Source organism: Danio rerio, chromosome 16 (assembly GCF_052040795.2).
Source record: "Danio rerio strain M-AB ecotype USA chromosome 16, GRCz13ab, whole genome shotgun sequence".
Taxonomy (NCBI): Eukaryota; Metazoa; Chordata; class Actinopteri; order Cypriniformes; family Danionidae; genus Danio; species Danio rerio.
Genome location: NC_141036.1, coordinates 43534968 through 43559636, shown reverse-complemented (window position 1 = coordinate 43559636; position 24669 = coordinate 43534968). Strand labels below are relative to the sequence as shown.

The window sequence follows — 24669 nt, the reverse complement described above, 5'->3', positions numbered from 1 at the left end:
CTGTCAAAAGACATACAACTTAAGTTAATTAACTAATCCAAATTGGCACCAAAGACATGCTCCTAGTAAATGGTTATCTCATAAGAGCAATCACTATTTATCAGATCTATCTGAGCTCAAACTCCCCTCTCGCCTTGCAAACGGGAAGGAGCCCCTGGCTCAAGGATCATATGAGTTTAGGGCTCTGTCCCGGGACAGCATGCCAAACAAGCTTTATAAACAATCATCAGCTAAGTGTGAACTCTTGAAAGCTGTTTTAGCTGCTGTTTTTAGTTTGCACTTCTGCCTTCGGATGGTGGCGATTTAAAAGAAAACGTTTTTTAAAGTTTTAAATAAAAATGAAATCATCAACTGCGTGACTCACTTTGAATTTACTACTAACAGGGCTGTTTAGACCACATTTATGGTCGATGATGACAGTATTTACTGGTATTTTGAAATAGATGTGTGAATGGTCTGTTCCGTAAAAAATCTAGAACATCCTTGCATGTGTGAACAGTGCATATTTAAATTTACTAGTAAAGTTGTTCCGGAAATGTTCCGGATATTTACCGGTAAGTCTGTGTAAAAGGGGTTAATATCTCACTTCTCAAAAAATCTTAAATAATTAATTTAATGATCCATACCTTCTAGATGGCCAAGTCTGTTGTGTTTAGTCAACATCTTTACAGATTGTTTCAGAAATTAAAAATCCATTTAATGAATTTCAGTTATCAGAAATTGGATGTTTTTAGTGATTGGATGCATCGTAGGACAGTAACGATGGTATAGATATTTCAGAAATCAAGTCTTGTTCCAATTTACATTGGAAGAACTTGTTGATTACAATCAAAACTTGAGCAGAATATGCCTTTTAACAAATTGTACCACTTTCCTACAAGTAAAAGCACCATCAATTAAGAATTCATGATTATGTAGTGTAATGGCTTTGTAATAATAATAAAAAAAATGTCACTATAATGGAAGTCAATGGGTCAAAAACAATCACGAACATAATGAAAGGGTAGTCAAGTTGAATGATACACAAGGTTTAAAAACAAAATATACAAATATCAAAATGTATATGCTTTATTTCTGCTTATTTACTATAATTCCATCTGCATATCTGACATAAAGGCAAGGAGACTATTAAAAGTCATGGTAACACTTTAAAAATGGTCCATTAGTTAATGTATTTACTGTAGTAACAAACATTTATGTAATGTATTGTTAGTTGATGTTATTTAAGTTAAATAATGTTAGCTCACAGTGCATTAATGTTAACAAGCACAACTTTAGATTGTAATAATGCATTAGTTAATGTTGAACTATGCTCAGTCAATGCTTTACAAGAATATTCACCCTAAGTTAATATTAGTAAGCAGATTAACTAATATACTATTATTAAAATGTAACCAAAGTCATAAATAAACCCTAAACACATATGAATGCATAATTCTGAATGTGCAATATTAGCCTAAAAACCACAGAGTGACTACAAATTCTTAGTAATATAACAATAATGCAATTCCCACAAAGCAGAAATAATAAAACACTTCACAGAGAGAACCATAATGGAAGCCTTTTATTTAATACAGAACAAAACCGTCGCTTGACCTCATGCATCAGCATATAAGGAGACACATTTTTAGTATTTGTGCTGGAAGAATGAAAAGCAAAAAGGAAAATGAAATGCCTGATGAATGAAAAGTGCTTCTTATCGTACTGTATGTCCCCAGTGTGTTGTAGAAGTTTCCACGAAATCAATTTAACCAATGTTCCAAGCTTGTTTAAGGTGAGGAGTGGGAAAGAGGAGCTCGAGCAGCGGGTGATGAATGACTTATGTGGGCTAAATTTCAGATCAGGTCTGTTTATCAGGGCAACATAATGTACCATAAATTCCACCTCCACTTTCTGCCTCTTAAGTTACATTTTATTCAATCCAGTTGTGCTTCTGTCTTTTGATTAAAAGCTACTCAGCACAGTTTGACTTGAGAAGAACAGCTTTCCTTCTTCTAATGTCTATAAAGTTTGATTTGTCTCGCATCCTTCTGTAGAATTAGGAGCAATGTACCCTGTGGCTTCGCAAATTGCCTGTCTGTAGACTTCATTATGCTTAGCTTAACCTCACATGACAGGATATCTCTCAGAGGTAATATAGGAAAATTAAAATCAACTTGAGCAGATGTCAACAAACTGTGAATGCAAATGCGCCAACAATGAACAATTAACAGCACTTTAATGGAGGTGTCTGAAAAAATGCAGTATTTAATTTATGGTAAAGGGACTTTTACACATTTTTTTTTTTTTACACAAGCAGTTCTATTTAGAATCGTATTGTCCTAAAGAAACTCTCTTCTCTGTGTTAGAATTTAGTGTTTAGGCTTTTTTAATTTAAAATCTGTAACCTCATTACTGATATAAAGGGTCTTCACATACAATAACAGTTCGGGTCAGAACCATATCTTCCTGAATACCCTTGTTTACTGAAATATTTTGTGTTAGAATTAAGGGTTCTTGATTCCCGCCCTTTTGTTGAAAAATGTCAAAGCTTCTCATTACTGATTTACTGGAATAGTTTCTTTACACAAGCAAGCACGGTTTTATTTAGAACCGTACTGTCCTAAAGAACCTCTCTTCAAGAGTTCACTTAGCATTTGGCATGCTGTCCTGGGAGAGAGCCCTAAGCTTAAAATATCCTCGAGCCTAAGGATCCCTCTCGTTAGATGGGCGAGAGGGGAGTTCGAGCTTAGGTATGTCTCGAGAACTCCCCTGCTTGTCGCCATGTGAGAAGTGTAAACTAAAGTTATCTTGAGTGATAATTTGGTTTAGTCGATTGGCTATGGTATATGTTTTTGGACGGTGGGAGGAAACCGGGGATCCCGGGGGAAACCCACGCGAACACGGCGAGAACATAGATACTCTGCACAGAAACTCCAACTAGCCCGATAGGAGGTTGGACTAGCGGTGTTCCTGCTGTAAGGCAACAGTGCTAGCCACTGGGCCACCGTGTCGCCCTATTGGAAAAAAAGGGTGGGAAGTAGGGGTGGAAGGGTTATTTATTATGCTTCTGTAATCATCTAATAGAGCAGATTACAGAGCTAATGAGGTGCCAGCCGTGTTGTTCATATGTATGTGATCCTCTTAAAATTAGTTCATAAATAAACTACAATTTCTGTGTTAGAATTTAGTGTTTAGGCTTTTTTTATTTCAAATCTGCAACCTCATTACCGATATAAAGAGTCTTTGCATCCAATAACAGTTCTGTTCAGAACCATATCTTCCTGAATACTCTTGTTTACTAAATTATTTTGTGTCAGAATGAAGGGTTCTTGCAACTTTTCATTCAAAAACTGTCAAAGCTCATCATTACTGATTTTCTGGAACAGTTTCTTTACACAAGCAGTTTTATTTAAAACTGTATTGTCTTGAAGAACCTTTCTTCTCTGTGTTAGAACTTAGTGTATCAAATTTCCCGCCATTTTTTTTAAATCCGTAACCTCAATACTGATTTAAAGGGTCTTCACATACAATAACATTACTCCTCATTATGGATTTTCTGGAGCTCAACCTGTCAATTAGCCTGTCAACACTCAACAGGTAAATGATTTTCTCTTTCAACCTTAAAAACTGTAACTTGTTCGTACAAGTCATGATGTTTATTTTTCTTTCTGGGATTTGTGTGAAATAAAGCATAATGGGCATCATTTATCAATCTAAATGTAGAAACAAATGCGAATCCGAGCACACAAAACAACATGCATTAACATGAAACATTTGCATGCAGACAATCCCATCTCCTATGTTGATAAGGGGTAGGGCACGGTGGCTCAGTGGTTAGCACTGGGAAAACAAGAAGGTCATTGGTTCGAGTTTCGCCTGGGCCAATTCACATTTTTGTGTGGAGTTTGCATGTTCTCCCTGTGTTTGTGTGGGTTTCCTCCAGGTGCTCTGGTTTCGTCCACAGTTCAAAGAATTTGGTAAACAAAATTTACCATAGCGCATGAGAGTGCCTCAAGAGGATTATAAAATAAACAATAAAATAAATAAGTTCTTGAAATGAAGTAATGGTGCTTTTGAGAACACTAATATATACACTACCTGACTAAAGTCTTGTCGCCTATTCAAGTTTTAGGAACAATAAATAATAACCTGAAGTGGCTTATATGAAGTGGCTTAATTGAAAGGCAAGGGCAATTACATTTATTGGAATGGCAAATAGCGAAGAAAGCGTTCTTGCAGGACTTACATTAGAAATGCTCAATAATGTTTATGCTTGGTGACTGGGCTGGCCAATTCTGGAGCACCTCGACCTTCTTTGCTTTCAGGAACTTTGATGTTGAGGCTGAAGTATGAGAAGGAGAGTTATTCTGCTGAAGAATTTGCCCTCTCCTGTAGTTTGTAATGTAATGGGCAGCACAAATGTCTTGATACCTCAGGCTATTGATGTTGCCATCCACTTTAAAGATCCCTCTCATCCGCCCCCATACTGAATGTAACCCTTAATTGATTTTTCACTAACCAAACTTGACTGATTTCTGTCAGAATTTTGGGTCCATGCGGATTCCAATAGGTCTTCTGTAGTATTTGTGATGATGGGGATGCAGTTCAACTGATAATTCATAAGAAAAAAAAAACCTTCTGCCACTTTTCCAAATGATCAACTAGATATCAAGTTATTATTTGTTGCTTTTACAACTGGGACCGACAACAAGACTTTTGTCAGGTAGTGTAGACAGACAGACAGACAGTTTTTGTGATTTGTCCCTTGTGCAGAACTCCATTATTTGCCTGCTGTTCAGTGCTTTTCAGGCTCCCTCAGACAAAGCTGTGGAGATTATCTGCTCTGAAACTCTGTGCTCTCCAATAACGAGCGGTTAGCTTGAGATTTTGACAGGCACACCTGCACCAGCCTCACGTGATGCCAATCTAGAGGAAACATCTCTGACTGAGGGTACATCAGATTGTTTAAAAAAGTTTAAGCACAAACACCAAACTCCAGATTCTTTTATCTCATTGAAGGTATGTTTTCTTTGTCCCTCAAGTCAGCCTGCAAACAGCTGGCCTTGTTAACATCACAGCAAAAAAAAAAAAAAAAAAAAAAAAGCATTCCTTGTTTAAATTAACTTCTTAAAAATGAGCAACTATTTGAATTCATCATTGTGGTCCTTGAGTTGGAATACACCCAGAGAGCCACTTATATCTGCACCCGTTCATTGAGTCTATTCTTCCAGCACACTCTTCTCCGCAACTCATTCATTGCATTGAAGCTTTAATAACACGTTTCGTTTTACCAGGTGCGCCTTATGATAAATGTGAATGTTTCTCATCTATGGCTGCCCCTAATTAATTCTTTTCACTAATTATTATGCTGCGGATTTGCAGAAGGAATATCGCTACTTTTCATTAATGTCTTTGACTTCATGTGCTGTTGCATTCTTTATATGGTGGAGACCACAATTAGTGAACATCATTCACATTAGAATGTAATATTAGCAAATAGACTTTACATTCCAAAAAAGGTTATGTGCAGAAAATACAACTATTTAAAAAAAAAATATTTAAGCTTTTTCTTACAGTAAGTAACAAATGGTAATTAAAAAAGGAGATCATTTTGGTCCCATCTGGACTTAAAAGCTGCACATGAACAGACAAAACATTTATTCATTCATTTTCTTTTCGGCTTAGTCTCTTTATTAATCTGGGGTCACCACAGTGTAATGAATTGTCAATTTATCCAGCATATGTTTGGTAATAGTTCAGAAATGCAACAACATGACAGCCAAAATGTTCCCTTGAATTTTGTTGTTTGCTTAGCTTTGTTACTTTAGCCAATCAGAGCTCTTACTTTCACTGACAACTGATGTCGATCCTACATTCTGAATCATGCAAACTCCCTCAGACATGAGCCTAACAAGAGGAGATGTGTCAAACACAACAAACAAACTAGCCTAAACTGGCCAACTGTCAGCTTGGTGTATCCCTGCCTTTACACTGACAGTTTAATGCTGTTAAGAAGGGAGCAAGTCGAAGGAAAGTGAGTGAGTTTAATACTGCTCACTGATGACTTTATTGCATTTACACCCAAATACAACTGCACAAATCATTTTACAAATATATGGGTGGCAGCAGCTCTTTATCATTGTGTCACATAATTAGGAATTCAACTGACTCGTTCTAGGTGACTCTTTCATGTGACTAGCTCATCAGAGTCTGAAAACTCTTCTGAAGAAGAACCTTATGATCACTGTGGCTGAGCTCAAGAGAGTCAGTCGGGAGATGGGAGAAAGTTGTAGAAAGTCAACCATCACTGAAGCCGTCCACCAGTCGGGCCTTTTTCAGACACATAAAACACTGCATGGAGTTTGCTTAAAATACTTAAAGGTATCCAAGATGGTAAGAAATGAGATTCTCTTGTCTGATGGGACCAAGATAGAACCTTTTGGACATAATTCTAAATGGTGTGTGGGGAAAAAACCAGCCATTGCTAAGCACCTGTCCAATACAGTCCCAACAGTGAAACGTTGGTGGCAGCATCATGCTGTGCGGGTGTTTTTCAGCTGCAGGGACAGGACGATTGGTTGCAACTGAGGGAAAGATAAATGCAGCCGGGGATATCCTGAACAAAAAACTTCCAAGGAATGCCCAAGGTTTCCTTCCAACAAGACAATGACACTAAGCACACAGCTAAAATAACAAAGGAATGGCTTCACAGGAACTTCATTGCTGTTCTTTAGTGGCCCAACTTAAACCCAATTGAACATCACAGGAGAGACCTAAAAATGGCAGTTCACTAATGTTTAAAAATGGCAGTTCACTAATTCCTAAAAATGGCAGTTCACTAATTAGTTGCTCCAACCTAACAGAACTGGAGAGGATCTTCAAGGAGGAATGGTATAGGATTCCCAAATCCAGGTGCAACAAATCCAAACTTGTTGCATCATTCCCAAAAAGACTCATGGCTGTATTAGATCAAAAGGGTGCTTCTACTAAATACTGAACAAATGGTCTGATTACTTAGGACCATGTGATATTTTATTCAAGTATGTGTGCATGTGTGTTTGGTCATGCCACAGCAGATACAGGTTCACTCTTCCTCTTATCTATAAACTGGGTTCATTAATATTCTACACTGCAAAAGAATGAACATTGTGTATTTGATGGATCATAAAGTCAAATGGAAGCTTTTGATGAGCACTGTCAAAACAGTGTAACTTTATTAAATGGCGAGATTGATTTAGACAAGCAATAAAAACTCTCACTCACCATATGTAATCTACACATGAAAACAGGCCAGGAACTAGAACAGCATCGCCAATGCTTATCGATCCATCCGTGACAGACAATCAAGACAGATATTGTTCAGTATTTATTTAGTGATATACTGAAACACCATTAAGCAGTTTTTAGATGTGATGAGCCAACAGCAACTGTCAGCATTAGTTTCTGAAATTGCCTTTTCAGACTTATCACTTGATGCAATCGATGAACTGAATAAGAGGAGATTAATTGGCTTTTCTACGCACTGAGAAATTTAAGTAACCTCACTTATTCACAGTCATCACAGCGGGCCTGTTGAGTACAGGCTCTGACGGCCATTATGGATGTGTTTGTGCTGAAAGTGGACCACCGGGATAAACTACTTATCAGTCACAATAAGAAGAGAATGGAGATCCAGACCTTTCTAGTAGGCTCTGAATTTATTTACCTATTTTTTGATTTCATAAAATGCATCTTGCTACTATATATTTACCATTAATATATATTTTCACCATTTTTCTTAGAAAACATATTTGTAAAGGTGCTACTGATTAAAATTTTCACTGGATGTTGGTGACAACCAAATAAATCCATATATGCAAAATGAAACTTTTAATAATAAAAAATAATAAGAAGAAGAAAATAAGAAATAATAATAAGAAGAAAATAAAACTAATTCAGAAATTAGGTTTTGTGTAATAAAATTAAACGAAACAGGAAAAAAGTATTGAACACATGAAGAAAGGGAGATGTAGAAAGACAGTGTAAGCCCAGACAGCAGCTGAAATCTCTCAGTAGTTATTTAGCAACTCTCTGCCCTTCATCATTGTAAATTAATATTAGCTGCTTTAGTCCAATTTCTGCATTGGCAGGATGATAAAGATGAAACAGGGTGGGCATTTCAGCAAGACAATGATCCAAAACACAGCCAGTTTTCACAGCCTATTTGAACTTTCAAATAGTTTCAAAGAAGGAAAATCAAGCTGTGGAATGGCCCAGCCAATCACCTGACTTGAATCTAATAAAAACTACAAATTAAAGATCAAATTTGATAGACGAAACCCACAGAACCATTAAGATTTTTACCCTTCGTTCAAGTCTTTAAAAAAAAACCTCACACCTGAGCAATTAAATGTGACTTCTTATGAGATTAATCTTAAAGCTGCCATCATCAAAAAAGCCTTATATATAAAGTATTAAATACATTGATTGTAATATTATTCCAAGTAAATTATTATCATTTTAGCATATTATCAAATATTATTACCATGAAAAAGCATGACTTGTTCAATACTTATTTTCCCCACTGTACATATTAAACCTCTTTAACGTTATTTAAAGTACTTGCTGATTGAGTCACAGTTATGATTAATTTAAAATGATATTTTATTTTCAATATCTGAGGTAAACTATTTGCTTCTGCATTCAGTATGGCAATAAATCTCTCATAAAATGCCATTCAAACTCACATTAACAGCTTTAAACACTGAATAAAGTACATAATCAGCACCTGACCTGATCATTGTCATAGTAGTTTATGCTGCTGATTGAAAAATAGAAACCGTTTTTAAACTAGAAACTTCTCACGTCGCTGTCACGGATGATTTGGACAAAAATGATACCTGTTATATTAAATTAAATTTAATTAAATTAAATTGAGAAAATATCTTCACTCATTTGACAGCACACATGCGTCAAATCGTCACAACGCAAACACATTTTTAACAAACGCAGTTTTTTCTCACAATGCAAACCATTTACAAAACACACTGCATTTTCTCACAACACAAGGGAAATGTTTTAAGGAGATCCTAAAACCTGACAAACCCAGCCATTTAGGTTATGGTTATTTAGACTAATAAATTCTAAAGACACAGGAATCGGGATATTAAAATAAACAAACGAAAAACTTACCTTTCAAAGATCACCTACAACATCACTGACCAATAGTCACGGCCCAGCGGCATCCATCATGTTTTTGGGTTCCCTTGAAACATTTGCGTTATTTTCTGCTCTTTTTGTGTTTTGGGGAAATGCGGCGCATTTCCGTAAATTGTTTGCATCGTGAGAAAATGCAGTGAAAGGAAGCAGCCCGTTTTATTAGTTTGTTTGTGTTGTGGGAAAATGCATTACTTTTTATGTGTTTGTGTTGTGTGGATTTGCAGCATGTTGTCAAACAGATGAAGATCTTTTCCTAATTTGCTGGAGTTTTTTTGCATGAGTTTTCTTAAATTGCAGCATGTTAGGCTCTCTCGACCACTATACGTTTATGATGTGTTGCAGCGTCGCATTGTATGTAGTTAGGACAGTGTAAGAATAAATTTTCTAAATTTTAATCCCTATTTTTTAAGGCCCCAGACATTACTACATCATGTATGTACATATGTATGTGTGCACAATTTTAACTATTTTTTAACATTAAATGAGATAAAAATATTTTTGTTATTATTATAACCCACTGTAGGTATATACACTAGCGGTCAAAAGTTTAGGGTTACTATTTTTTTAAAATTATTTATTAAATGTAAAAATAAAATGTTACATTGTTAAATATTTATTTATTATTGATTGTTTGTAGTTTCATATGAAATTATTACTTCAGTTATTATTGCTTTTATTACTATTACCATTAATAACAATAACTATAATTAATATTAGAGTGATTTCTGAAGGATCATGAGACTCTGAAGACTGAAGTAATGAAGCTGAAAATTCATCATTAAATGAATTGGACTAAATGATTAAATTAAATTATAAACTACTTTTGAACAGTTATTTTATACAATTTGTTATGAATATTTGATTAAATAAATGCAGCCTTGGTGAGCAGGATAAGATTATTTTAAAACATTTAAAAATCCTACTAACCCTAAACTTTTTTAGTGTATAAATATCCACACATATTAAAAAATACAATTATAATATTAAATACATATACAGTTGAAGTCAGAATTATTAGCCCCCTTTGAATTGTTTTCTTCTTTTTTAAATATTTCCCAAATGATGTTTAAGAGAGCAAGGGAATTTTCACAGTATGTCTGATAATATTTTTTCTTCTGGATAAAATCTGATTAGTTTTATTTCAGCCAGAATAAAAGCAGTTTTGAATTTTTTAAACACCATTTTAGGGACAAAATTATGAGCCCCTTTAAGCAATTTTTTTTCTCGATAGTCTACAGAACAAACCATCGTTATACAATAACTTGCCTAATTGCCCTAACCTGCCCAGTTAACCTAATTAACCTAGTTAAGCTTTAAAATGTCACTTTAAGCTGTATAGAAGTGTATTGAAAAAGATTTAGTAAAATATTATTTACTGTCATAATGACAAAGATAAAATGAATCAGTTATTAGAAATTAGTTATTAAAACTATTATGTTTAGAAATGTGTTAAAAACAAATTGATATACATTTAAAAAAAAAAAACTATATATATATATAATCACATTTTTCATGTGGTCTGTGACTTTTGAATCCCATTATATATAGATAAATGTGGTTGTATAGTGCAAGTGTTCTTTTGATATTCAGCAGCTTCATTTAATCAACTCTCAGTAGCTATAAGGTCCATATTTCAACTCTGGCAAACGTCTCCTCATGGCTGATTCCCCTCCGTTCACAGCGTATCATTTGAATAAAACTTCCATCTGAGCTCTCCACGAAGGCCATCATCAGTCTGAATGCGGTTACGTCACAGTAATGACAGATGAGCTCTGGAGAGGTAAGGAAGCTGTTTTGTGGCCGTTCTCTTGGTTTGTCATTTGCGGTCATGCAGATCTGCTTGTTAATAAAGAATGGAGCACACTTAACAAGCGCAATCAGTGTGCATGGGTGGAGCTCAATGAGTAGAAGTAGCAGGTCAAGTGTCTTTAAGAGGCGTCTAATTCATCTGGTAATTACTTGATATCCTTCCTCATGCATCTCTGACAAAAAACTATAACCTAGCATTACTGTAAAATTAATCAACAGCCTGGCCACTTTTCAATGAGGTCATGCGTGGTCACAATTGTGCAGTAATGGGAGAAGAGACAAACTTAATAGCTCTTTTTTCTGCCAAGTACAACAGGGTTACAGGCTGTTTTTGTCTGTTTATGTCTATGGTGATGCACAACAGGGTGATTCTACAATTAAAACTCCACTATCTTTTCTAAACTGATTTTTAACACAATAACTGGTTCTTTTCATGAAGACAGGTCTTTTGTGAGCTATGTGGTTTCTAATATTTGACCACTTTAAAAGTACCAAGTTGGACCCCCTTTTACCTTTAGAACTGCATTAATCGTTTGTGGCATAGATTTAATAAGGTACTGGAAATATTCCTCAGAGATTTTGGTCCATATTGACAGGATAGCATCATGCAGTTGCTCCAGACTTGTCGGCTGTACATCCATGAATTGAATTTCCCATTCCACCACATCCCAAAGGTGCTCTATTGGATTGAGATCTGGTGATTGTAGAGGCCATTTGAATATAGTGAACTCATTGCCATGTTCAAGATACCAGTCTGAGATGATTCACGTATTGTAACATGGCGTGTTATCCTGCTAGAAGTAGCCATCAGAAGATGGGTACACTGTGGTCATAAAGGGGTGGACATGGTCAGCAACAATATACTCAGGTAGACTGTGGCGTTGACACGATGTTCAATTGGTACTAATGGGCCCGAAGTGTGCCACGCAAATATCCCCTACACCATTATACTACCACCAGCCTAAACCATTGATATAAGGCAGGATGAATCCATGCTTTCATGTTGTTGTTGCCAAATTCTGATCCTACAGTGTGATCTTCTGCTGTTGTAGCCCATCTGCATTAAGGTTGAACGTTCTTTGCATTCAAAGATGCTCTTCTGCATACCACGGTTTTAACGAGTGGTTATTTGAGTGACTGTTGCCTTTCTATCGGCTCGAACGAGTTTGGTCATTTTCTTCTGGCATCAACAAGGCCTTTGCACCCACAGAACTGCTGCTCACTGGATATTTTCTCTTTTTCGGAAAATTCCCTGTAAACCCTAGAGATGATTTTGCGTGAAAATCCCAGTAGATCAGCAGTTTCTGAAATACTCAGACTATGCCACGTTCAAAGTCCCTTAAATCACCTTTCTTTCCCATTCTGATGCTTGGTTTGAACTACAGCAGATCGTCTTGACCATGTCTACATGCCTAAACACATTAAGTTGCAGCCATGTCATGGCTGACTAGAAATTTGGGTTAAAGGGCAGTTGGACAAGTGTACCTAATAAAGTGGCCGGTGAGTATGCATTAGATTAGTCATTACCAAAGTCAAAACTTGAACAAAATAATTTAGGATAATGCCCAAAAAGCAGTACACTCTATTAATATATAAAAATAAATATTAAATAAAATGTCAATAAAAGAAAAATAAATTTTAAAAAAAGTAAAAAATTTGTAGTTTGTAATTAAATTTGCAACAACTCATTATAAATTTGAATGTTTTATCTTTCTTTTTCCTAAAGATATTAGGTGACCAAAATCTTATTTCAATCATAGCATCAAAATATATTGTTTACATTCACTGATATAGTGGATAAAAATATGATTTTATTTTAAAGGGAGGTGTACTCACAAGTGCTGAACACTGAAATAAGCTTAGTTTTTAACAAGAAAATTTTTTAATTTCACTTTATTTAGCCTTGTTTTACACATTACCACTGTTATAGAATATATTGCGGTCAACGATAGTTTGACATTGACTCCAAAAGGCTACATTTGAGAACTGAAAGCAAACAGACATCACAGTTCTTCCAAGTGTTTACATACCAACATACTATTTTGTCTCTTTTGAATCATCTAAACGATTTTAGTAGTCCAAACTGTGACTGTAAATGCAGACAGTGTAACCAGGACTGACAAGTGATCAGAAAAATCCATTGCTCTGATCCCAAACAATAAGAAACACACCCCTCATTGTTTTGACATAGACAGAAGATTTTTTTATTGTGCTTTATGACACACAGGAGGCACAAATGTTCTGTGAGTCTGTGTTCCTGAGACATTCTGACAGGATAAAACTTTGGGATTTTCAATTTTGTCATGTTGACTATTGGGACGTAGAATGATTTGAGCAACTGAACTGAAAAAAAGGGTCTGTCTGAAGCAAAGATTCACAGGAGTAATGAAAAAAATGTTTGCTCTTGCAGATGCTGTTCTCAGTGGAGACGTTTTGTTTATCATTGGCTTCTACGTAATGCGCTTTTTTTCTCAAGCCTCCTGTTAATGTTTTTATTGGCACTCTGCTTCTGTTTTTATCCGGATCTACCTGCCAAGGTAATGTCATCAGCTTCGGTCTGGTAAGAAGCATCTGGCAGGGGAATAAATGCAAATAAATATGAATATTTACCAGTAGGGAGTGTTTCATTATGAGACCCTGCTGTCTGTCTGCGTAACTGATTCCCAAATCGCTCCCTGTGGTAGACAGGAGCTTCGTCTTTCATTCTAATCTTTTTTAAGGACTAATCAGTCTAGTTTTTAATTTATATTTGGGGCGAGTGTAGTCATCAATCACAGCGGCCTCCTCGTTCTCGCAGCCAGTTTCAACTTTTAAGGAAAGGCACAAGATATTCACAGCTGGCTGGCCAAGCCAAATATGCAGTGTCTTCAGCTGACAATGATAAATGCAGACGATACACAACTAGTCCCGATCAAAGGCATCGCAGGATTTGGAAGTGACAAAAAGATGCAGCAGTTTCACAGTAGGACTCTCCTACCTGAGCCGAATCTGAAAGGACTGACTGTTATAAAGCCTGGCTCACATTGAGTGGTTTTTAATGATCTTAAATGCTTGTAACATGTTGGACAGCATGAACATGACTCCCACGGTACACTGTAAGACCTCAGTTGTCATAACGTCAGACTGAATGACAACCAAGATGTGGTAAACATGAAAGAAAACTCACCTGGAAACTTGACGTCATACATTCATGACCAGTGTTGTGTGTATTTACAGTAGTTACAAAGTAACTAGTTACAATACACTACCTGACAAAAGTTTTGTCATTAATCTCAATTGTAAGAGCAAGAAATAATAACTTGTCTTCTAGTTAATCATTTGGAAAAGTGGCAGAGGGTGGATTTTATCTGTTAAACTGCTACCCAATCATCACAAATACTGCAGAAGAGCTATTGGAACCCGCATGGACCCAAGATTCTCACAGAAATTAGTCATGTTTGGTAAAGATTGTGCAAGAGATCTGCAGAGTGAATGACAACATCGAGACTTGTCTTGAGTTATCATGTCATTTGTGCTGTTCATTACATTACAAACCACAGGAGAGAGCAAATTCTTCAGCAAAGTTCCTGAAAGCAAAGAAGGTACATCGCCAGGCATAAACATTATTGAGCATGTCTGGGGTAAGATAAAGGAGAAGGCATTAAAGATGAATCCAAAGAGTTTTGAAGAACTCTGGGAGTCCTGCATGAACCCTTTCTTTGCCATTCCAGATGACTTTATTGTTATTTGAGTCACTGCAGATAAACATGGATGCAGTCATCCAAGCTCATGGGAGTCATAAACAATCTCAACTTATCTCATCTCATTTTTGTCCACTTTTTTTCTGGGCCAGGTCACGGGGGCAGCAGTTTTAGGAGAGAACCCCAGACTTCCCTTTCCCCAGACACTTCCTCCAGCTCCTCCGGAGAGATCCTGAGGCGTACCCGGGCCAGTCAAGAGACATAGTCCCTCCAGCATGTCCTGGGTCTTCCCTGAGGCATCCTCCTGGTGGGACATGCCTGGAACATCTTCCAAGGTAGGCATCCAGCAGGCATTCGAAACAGATGCCTGAGCCACCTCAGCTGACCTCTTGATGTGGAGGAGCAGCAGCTCTACTCCAAGCTCCTCCCAGGTGACAGAGCTCCTCACTCTGTCTATAAGAGCTATCCTTGCCATCCTACAAAGGAAGCTCATTTCTGCCACTTGAATCAGAGTTCTTGTCCTCTGGGTCATGACCCAAAGCTCATGACCATAGGTGAGAGTAGGAACGTAGATTGACCAGTAAATCGAGAGCTTTGCCTTTCTGATCAGCTCCTTATTTGCCACAACGGACTGATACATCAACCGCATTACTGCTGCCGCTGCAGCAATCCACCTGTCAATCTCACATTCCATACTTCCCTCACTTCTGAACAAAACCCCAAGATCTTGGGGTCATACTCAATATTAATTATTTTCACTGCACCATGACTTTAAATTCTATACTGTACATTATTTCTGTTAAGTGACAAGTTTTGTCTAAGCAAAGTCAGATCTTACTGTCCTAATAAATTATTAAAAATCAAGGTAGGATTATCTTTTATTCAGTAAAATTTTGGCTTTTGTCTTTTATTTAAGCCACTTCTGATACCAAATGATCAACTTGAAGTCAAGTTATTATTTGTTGTTCCTAAAACTTGGATAGGCTGCAAGACTTTTGTCAGGTAGTGTACTTAGATTACTTTTCTGCAGAAAAAGTAAAGTAAGGGATTACTTTAAATTTGTAGGTAATTTAATTACAGTTTGTTTAATTAATTATTTTTTAAAATCCTCCCTCATTACTACTTTTGCTTTTTCCCACAATGTTCTTGAAGATATGTTTGGGGTGTTATTTATGCCAATAAAAGTTGCCTATATTTTCTCTAAAAATGTCAAAAAATTTTGTAATCATCCACAATCTATGTGTGGTTTTAGTTATTCTATTGTGGTTAACTTGTCAAACTTTTGTTTGAACCATCACCAGTTTTATTATAGTGAATTTCTCAGGTTGGAACGATTTTAGTGGATATTTACTGGTATATTGGTATATACACAACCTACATAGCACATTTTGAATTTAGAACTGCTAATTATTATGAAAAATATAAGAGACATTATTTCAATATTTCTCTTACATTATTTCTCTATTTGCTTCGCTTGTTCTATGTTCTGGTAGCATGAGATTTCTGTCAAAAACAAATCTGAACTTGTCAGGATCAGGATGAAATCAGGATGCAGGCCAAAACCATTATTCCATGTCTTTTACAAGCTGGGTTGGACCTTTGAAAATCTTTTAGGGAGAATGCCAAGTTTCACACAGGGTTAAGTGCTGCCTAGTGCCGCTCACCCATGTAAATAGGTAAAATGCGTACTTAATATGTAAAAGAGTTAGACCTTCCTGGGCAACGTTGCTTGATCTCATTTGCCTCAGAGAGAGCAAATTAAATGACAAGCCTGTTTTAATCCTGAAATAACCTCTCTAATCCCCCTTCAGTGGTCCACTGAATCAAGCCAACAAATCTCCTTGAAATCAAATCAAAGCGCTCTCTGTAGGGACTTCAGGGGCACCGCTATGCCGTGCTCATTTGATAGGCAATTAGGTGGCATAATATTATGATTGTAAGGTTTGAAAAATAATACACCTGTGTCGGGGTGTGTGAGTTCAGACTTAAGATGCAATCTAGCGCCATTATATTTCACAGCTGAAACCGGCCCTTAAAATGACTCTCGTGTCGACGGCATGATTTGTTTTCCTGTTTTTCCTCCCATTATGAGTAACTTAGAAGCTTTGAAGGAATGTCAGCGTTTATTTGCAAAATGACACAATAGACGTCACACTCGGACTGACACGAGTGTAAAGAGCCTGAGACCAAATGAAGAAAAATGGCAGACAGAGACTTTTAAAATAGGGGAGAGAGGAATGAGAATGGCACTGCGGGGGAGTGAAGGCATCGGAGAAACTGTGGGGTTGTCAAAACGCTCTCGTTTGTACTATCAGATGTGAATAATAGTTGGAGGCTGGCATGAATCAAGGGACAGCTTTGCGTGTGTGTGTGTGTGTGTGTGTGTGTGACGCACACCAAAAGTAAAAGCTAGTGATAAGAGAGAGAACACAACTGCTTAAAGCTGGTGAAGGAAGAGTGTTTACCTACAGTATAATGTTGAAACTCTCTTCCCTTTCAAGATTTTACTTTCAGTTAGTAGCAGTTCTAGTTTTAATGGCACCCTAATATTTGGGCGACACAGTGGTGGATTAAGTAATGCTGTCACCTAACAGCAAGAAGGTTGCTGGTTCGAGCCTTGGCTGGGTCAGTTGGCGTTACTGTGTGAAGTTTGCATGTTCTCCCTGCGTTCGTTTGGGTTCCCTCAGGGTGCTCAGTTTCCCCTACAGTCCAAAGACGTGGTACAGGTGAATTGGTTAGGCTAAATTGTTCGTAGTGTATGAGTGTGTATGGGTGTTTCCCAGAGATGGGTTGCAGCTGGAAGGGCATCTGCTGCGTAAAACATATGCTGGATAAGTTGGCTTCATTCCGCTGTGGTGACCTGATTAATAAAGGGACTAAGCTGAAAACAAAATGATTGAATAAATATATAGTATTTATTTTTTATAAATAAAAGTAATTGGAACAACTGAACTCAATAGCGGGGTTTCCATCACCAGCATTTAGAAGTATGAGAAACGATTATTGTAAACGACAAATTTCCTTGTTTTTACGTTTGCTTGAGGTAGTTTTGCGATAAAATGTTTAATGTGAATAATGACAAGCATGACTTCTAAGTAAACATTGCTAGTACTGTAGGGCTTGAACATGGGTTTCAGAGTGGCCATTTTTGGAGTGCACATGTTTATTACACAGGGATACAGAATTCTAGACACCAACAACAAGAAAAAACAATGTTGGACTACAATACTGAATGATCACAAGCAGGTAGTGTTTCTTTATAAAATGTCACCTCCAACTAGATGCATATTTAGTTGTTTGAGTGAAGTTTTATAAAATGATTTTGAGAGGATCACATGCTATGATTGATCGTGGTTTGTCCCGCATCAACAATCATCAATAAACCAATCAGATCAATCCAAGCCTTTAATAAATGGCCCAGTTTTTCTTTTTCCTTTATCTTCGTTTTTGAAGAATCCCCCCATCCTCCCCATCTCTCCCTTTTCTCCTTTACCAGTGGGATCTGATCTCTGACCCCCTTCTATGCTATACAACCAGGTGGGAGCCCTGGGATCAAGTATGCCAAATTGGAACTAGTATCAAGTAATAGCCAAGTGTGAACTTTTGAACACTTGAAACTACAATATTAAACTGTTTACCAATTTATTTATTAGGATTTTAATTAAGTTGACAAATGAATTTAGTTTAAAAAGATTTTTCAAAAATGTCCTAAGACAAAAATGGGTGTTGATAGGTGATAATTCACTTCAAATATTGACTATGTAGGCCCACACAGACTGCCTCTGCAGTCTATTTCCACTTATGTAAATATGAGTAAACATACATTCATTCAGTTTTTATAATAATTTATTTATAATAAATAACTTCATAAATCATTTTAGTAGATAAGCTGTGTAGCTATACCATAGCTTACTTTTCCTTACCAAACAAAGGGTTCTAAATGGATTTGCATTGTAAATCTTAAATAACAGAAAACAAGTTATACATTTTATTATTTTAGTTGTTGTTATTAGTTAATTAGATGTTTTTTAAACATTTTTGGTTACTTTACTTTCGTTGCACATAAATTTGCAGATTTTGTACAAAACTCAGAAATAGCAAAAATTGTACACCAATTCTGTCTGGCTATGGCAGGGTTTCTCAATCTTGGTCCTAGAGGTCCAGTGGCCTACACCAGGGCTAGCTAATAAAGCTCTAGGCTTTCTAGAAACATCTTTGCATGTGTGTTGAGGCAAATTGAAGTTAAAATCTGGAGGACACCGGACCTCCAGGACCAAGTTTGAGAACTCCTGGGCCATCGTCTAATGCTATGATTTGCTAACTTGGAAGTGCAGGGTGAGTCAATAATATTTTGATCTGTGTGCATAAAAGACTATACATTTTTGTACATATGTAAAATAAAATCAGTTGTGATCGTTTTTGAGAATGTTATTGACCTCAGATCTAACATATACTTTACGTATAAGCTAAACAACAGTATAAACCACTGACATAACATCCACCGAATATAAACAATCCTGGGAAGCAACTAGCAAATATATGTAAATATATTCTGGCTACACTGTGGAAACGTAACAGACTCTCCTCAGAGATTGTCTAGATTGCAGAGAGGTCATGATGAACACTGCCACGCGTGAAATAAACAAAGACCGGATCAGCTCGAAACTGATTTTTTTTCTCTCGAACCACTGCCCTTCTGAATCGTTCAGCTCGTCTGCATGTACTGTTATTTTCATGCTTTTGAATTCTGCGGCATCCTAGAGCCTCCAGCAGCTTGTCTGACTCCTCTGAAGTGTGAACAACCGCTTTTGAAAGATGAGGCATGAATTTCCGCCATGGAAAGGGCCACAGACCACCGGATTATGATTGCTGTGGGCCTGCTTTACCGCACTTTGTTACTGCAAAAACAAACTCTGAGGCCTTCAGCAAAAGAAAGAGAGAGCAGAAAACACACACAAACTAAGTGCTCCGAGGGGAGAACTGCAGAAGACCTGTGCTTTTGCTTCATGCATTTTTCTAAAAAGCTAAAGTGGATTAAATTCCAACATACAGTTTAATTATGTAGGTTTAGTGAACTTTGCGTTTTCACTGATACTTTAAAAACAGGACAATTTAGCAGTTTCATATAATTCTTCTGCAGTTTTTGCACTGATTTATAGGGTAGGAATTGGACAGAATATCTGATGAGAAGTTTAAGTGCAGAGTGATGTAATTAAAATCATTGATCCATACTAGGTTATGTGCTTAAATAAATGGTTTGTGTTAAATCACAATTGATTATAGCGATATACCTTAAGGCTAACATATTATTAAATAATAAAAGCCCAAAAAATACTTCATGCTTTATTAAAACTTTAAAGCAATCAGTTTGTGTTGCTTTCAGTCTGTATTATGCTTTAAAGGGATCATGAGCTAATTGTTCTCTAAGGTACACTGGACAGATTATCAAGATTTTTACATAATAGTATTTTGACATTTTTTGTGTGATTTTTTTAATGCTCTATTTATATGTATTTGGTTGATGGTGAACTCAAAGTTAAATGCCTTGGTTGGGCAACATTAATATTAGAAGGGTGTGATGCCTCCATTTTTGGGACAATATTGCTGTTTCCCAATTCATATACTTTCCATTCTAACTAGTTTTCATAAGTAGAATTTGTATGTCCCAAACTGTAGTATGTTGAAAAGAGTATGCCATTGGTTCCCTGGATGGTTTACTATTTCCTGTTCGAAGTGTAGTTCCGTCTGTAATTTAACCGCTAAATTGCCCACAACACAATGCTTGTTGGAAGTGAATTCGATTAGAACTACACACTTTGGTAAATCTAGAAACATGGCAGATGTGCGATACCAATCATCAAGTAGAGAGGCTTCGGTAAAGTTGTTTAAATAACTATTAATTAATATCTAGCCAACTGAAAACTATTTAAAACATGTTTTCTGTTTTATATTTCATCTGCAACAACAATATGAACTTAAATAAGATATGTTTAGACATAAACTTCTAAATCCAAACACCTGAGGAGATTTCTCTTCATGAAAGACTAACAAATGGTACTTCAACCTGATGTCTCAAAGCTTGCCTACTTTTCTGTTACACACTCAAAAGTATGTACTTTTCTTTCACAAAAACATACTTCATACATATGCAATGCATACATTTGCAGGCATCAGGCAGTCTCTATGCATTTGAGGGAGACTCCTGGAGCTTTCGAGAGACTTGGCATGTCTGGAAAAAGGGAAAGACAACAATTCCAATAGTTTGATACTCATGATGTTCATCAGACATGGACCTTCAGCATGCACTGGGGTGGTTTGTTGCCGAGTGTGACGCGGCTGGGATGAGAATCAGCCCCTCCAAGTCCGAGGCCATGGTGCTCCACCGGAAAAAGGTAGTATGCAATCTCCAGGTTGGAGGAAAGTCCTTACCCCAGGTGGTGAAGTTTAAGTATTTCGGGGTTTTATTCATGAGTGAGGGAAGGATGGAATGTGAGATTGTGGTGCAGTGGCAGCAGTAATGCAGTTGATGTACCGGTCCGTTGTGGTGAAGAAGGAGCTGAGCCAAAAGGCAAAGCTCTCGATCTACTGGTCAATCTATGTTCCTACTCTCACCTATGGTCATGAGCTTTGGATCATGACCAAAAGGACAAGATCTTGGATACAAGCAGCCGAAATGAGTTTTCTTTCGAAGGGTGGCAGGGCGCACTCTTATGGATAGGGTGAGGAGCTCTGACACCCGGGAGGAGCTCGGAGTAGAGTCGCTGCTCCTCCACATCAAGAGAAGTCAGCTGAGGCATCTGTTTCGGATGCCTCCTGGACGGCTACCTAGGGAGGTGTTCCAGGCATGTCCCACTGGGAGGCAGCCTCGGGGAAGACCCAGGACACGCTGGAGGGACTATGTCTCTTCACTGGCCAGGGAACGCCTCGGGATCCCCCCGGAAGAGCTGGAGGAAGTGTCGGTGGATAGGGAAGTCTGGGGTTCTCTCCTAAGACTGCTGCCCCTGCGACCCGGCCCCGAAAAAATGGCAGAAGATGAATGAATGAATGAATGAATGAATGATGCCATCATTAAAATAATGATTACAAAAGTCAGTTTGCTATAATTACATGCACCCTCTAGCAGTGAACCTTACATTGTGTGCTTTTAATTTTTATAATAAAGGTACAGAAGCTTTAAACCATCAGTACAATATTTGCAGAAACCTGCATGCTGATACAGTTTAAATATGGGAATATAAATTACATTAGTTACTGTACACTGTATGTGACATTCTAGTTCGATTTTAATTGAACAAATAGTTCAAACAACTGATTTTAGCAACCTTGAACTTGAGCTACTGCATGTTTAAAAGCATTTTTGCTTGTTTGTGAACTCATTATTTTTCAATTGTTTATCTTTCCAATGAATGATGTCTGAGATCTCCAGGCAGGCAAGGACATGGCGTCTTCAATTCATTGATGGAGATGAAAAATATACACACACCAGTGTAATGTGCCTTATTGTTTAAGATAAGCATTGCTAAGAGAGGGAAAATGGTAAACGGAGAGATGCTGTTAAAGAGGTATTTGTCCTCTCTAATTCAAGCTGTCAGGTCCGAAGGTCTGTTTTGCTGCGAGATTTAAGAGAGTTGTTAAATGGCACCACAATTATTGGAGGGAAAATTGAAGCATTCAAACATTCAAGCCTTCAAACATTTTGTAATGTATAAGAAAAATAAAGGGTGAGTTCACCCAGGATATAAGCAGAAATCCTAAAGGTAATTTCAATACATTTTTAAGACTTTTAAAGACCTTCTCAGAATATTTCAAGACCTCGTCGTCACTTCAAGTTCTGATCAGTATCAAACCTTTCACTTAATAAACAGTTGTAGTAAAATAAATCAATGGAGCACAACCATGCAACAAAATTTGGAAGAATCAAAGAATAAATTGAAAGAATAAATAACACAGTTGTTTTCAGTGACTGGCTTTAGCCACTTTTTTAACTCGTCTTTCTCCAGCCTGGAGTTCACAAACTTATATTTTGCTGACTGTTTAGCTCTATGGTTTTGCTACATGTGGAGATCGTCACATCACCTTCCTGCACTTGTCACAAATTATGTGACATCACACGGACAGAGGAGCTTGGCCAAACGCACCCTGGCCCGAAATTGCTCGAGGCAATTGCTTGGATCGAGAACGCAGTTGTTAATATTAGGAGAAAATATATATTTATATGCTATATTTATGCTTTTTTGGAGTCAAACATTTTAAAACTGTGTAAAAACACGATTAAGACTTTTTAATACTTTTTAATGTCCTTAATTTTCTCATAATTGATTTATCAACTTTAAAAAGATAAATAATCATTTATTTTAGAAGCACAATATATTTTTATGAAATCTGAGAGATTTCTGTACCTTCATAAAAAGTCTTTTCACACAAAACTATGATGCTTGAAAACATTTGTAAAGAGATCTAAAAATAAATCCATTTGAACTGGACATATAATTCAAGTCTTCTAAAAAGACTATCTTTTTAGACTCACTTAAAACTGCAGTTGTTAAACCCCTCTTGAAAAAGAGCAACCTGGATAACACCATATTGAGCAATTACAGGCAAATCTCAAATCTCCCTTTCATTGGCAAAATCATTGAAAAAGTTGTTTTCAGCCAAGTTAGCAATTTCTTAAACTTCAAATGGTGTTTAGACAATATTCAATCTGTTTTCAGACCACATAAAAGTACAGAGAGCGCCCTTATACAGATAATCAATGATATACGCCTAAATACAGATTCAGGCAAACTAACAGTGCTGGTATTGTTGGATCTCAGTGCTGCATTTGACACTGTCGATCACAGCATACTTCTGGATAGGCTGGAAAACTGGGTTGGGCTATCTGGGATGGTCCTCAAATGGTTCAGATCTTACCTTGAAGGGAGAGGTTACTATGTCAATATAGGTGACCATGGGTAGAGATGGACACCCATGACGTGGAGTCCCACAAGGCTCGATTCTGGCACCTCTGCTGTTCAACCTTTATATGCTCCCTCTGAGCTAAATAATGAGAAAAAAAAAACAAATCTCCTACCACAGCTATGCTGATGACACTCAGATCTACCTAGCCTTACTGCCTAATGACCACAGCCCCATTGACACCCTCTGCCAATGCTTTGATGAAATTAACAATTGCATGTGCCAAAACTTTCTTCAGTTAAACAAAGAGAAAACTGAAGTCATTGCGTTTGGGAACAGAGATGAGGTTCTCAAGGTAAATGCGTACCTTGGCACTAAGGGTCAAACAACAAAAATAAGATCAAGAATCTTGGTGTGACTCTGGAGTCAAATCTGGGTTTCAATAGTCAAGTCAAAGCAGTTAGTAAATCAGCATACTATCATCTCAAAAACATAGTAAGAATCAAATGCTTTGTTTTTAGTGAAGATTTAGAAAAACTTGATCATGTTTTTATCAGCAGCAGGGTGGATTACTGTAACGGCCTCCTCACGGGCCTTCCCAAAAAGACAGTCAGACAGTTACAGCTCATCCAGAACGCTGCAGCCAGGATTCTGACCAGAAGCAGGAAATCAGAGCACATCACACCTGTCCTCTGTTCTTTACACTGGCTCCCAGTTACATTCAGAATAGACTTTAAAGTTTTATTACTGGTCTATAAATCACTAAATGGCCTAGGACCTCAATAAATTACAGATTTGCTCACTAAATACAAACCTAAAAGATCACTTAGATCTTTAGAATCATATAAACTAGAAAATCCAAGTCAAAGCAGGGTGAATCTGCCTTCAGCCACTACGCCCCTAGCTGCTGGAATCAGCTTCTAGAAATGATCGGATGTGCTCCAACATTAGGCACGTGCAAATCAAGACTGAAAACACATCTGTTTACTGAATGAGCACTGTGCTACGTCTGACAGGTTGCACTATTATGTTTTTCTCTTCTTTTTCATTCTTTTATAACATATTTGATGTTTTTATCAATTTTTAACCTTTTTATTATTTGTTT

The 24669-nt window shown here is 37.0% G+C and overlaps 2 protein-coding genes across 7 annotated transcripts in view; both read right to left on the bottom strand.

Moving 5' to 3' along the window:
* Positions 1-24669, bottom strand: part of cep162 (centrosomal protein 162) — a 257947-nt gene that overhangs the window by 86132 nt on the left and 147146 nt on the right. The gene's annotated exons all lie outside the window — the stretch shown is intronic.
* si:ch211-198c19.1 overlaps positions 1-24669 on the bottom strand; it is a 196501-nt gene that overhangs the window by 24686 nt on the left and 147146 nt on the right. The window lies entirely within an intron of this gene.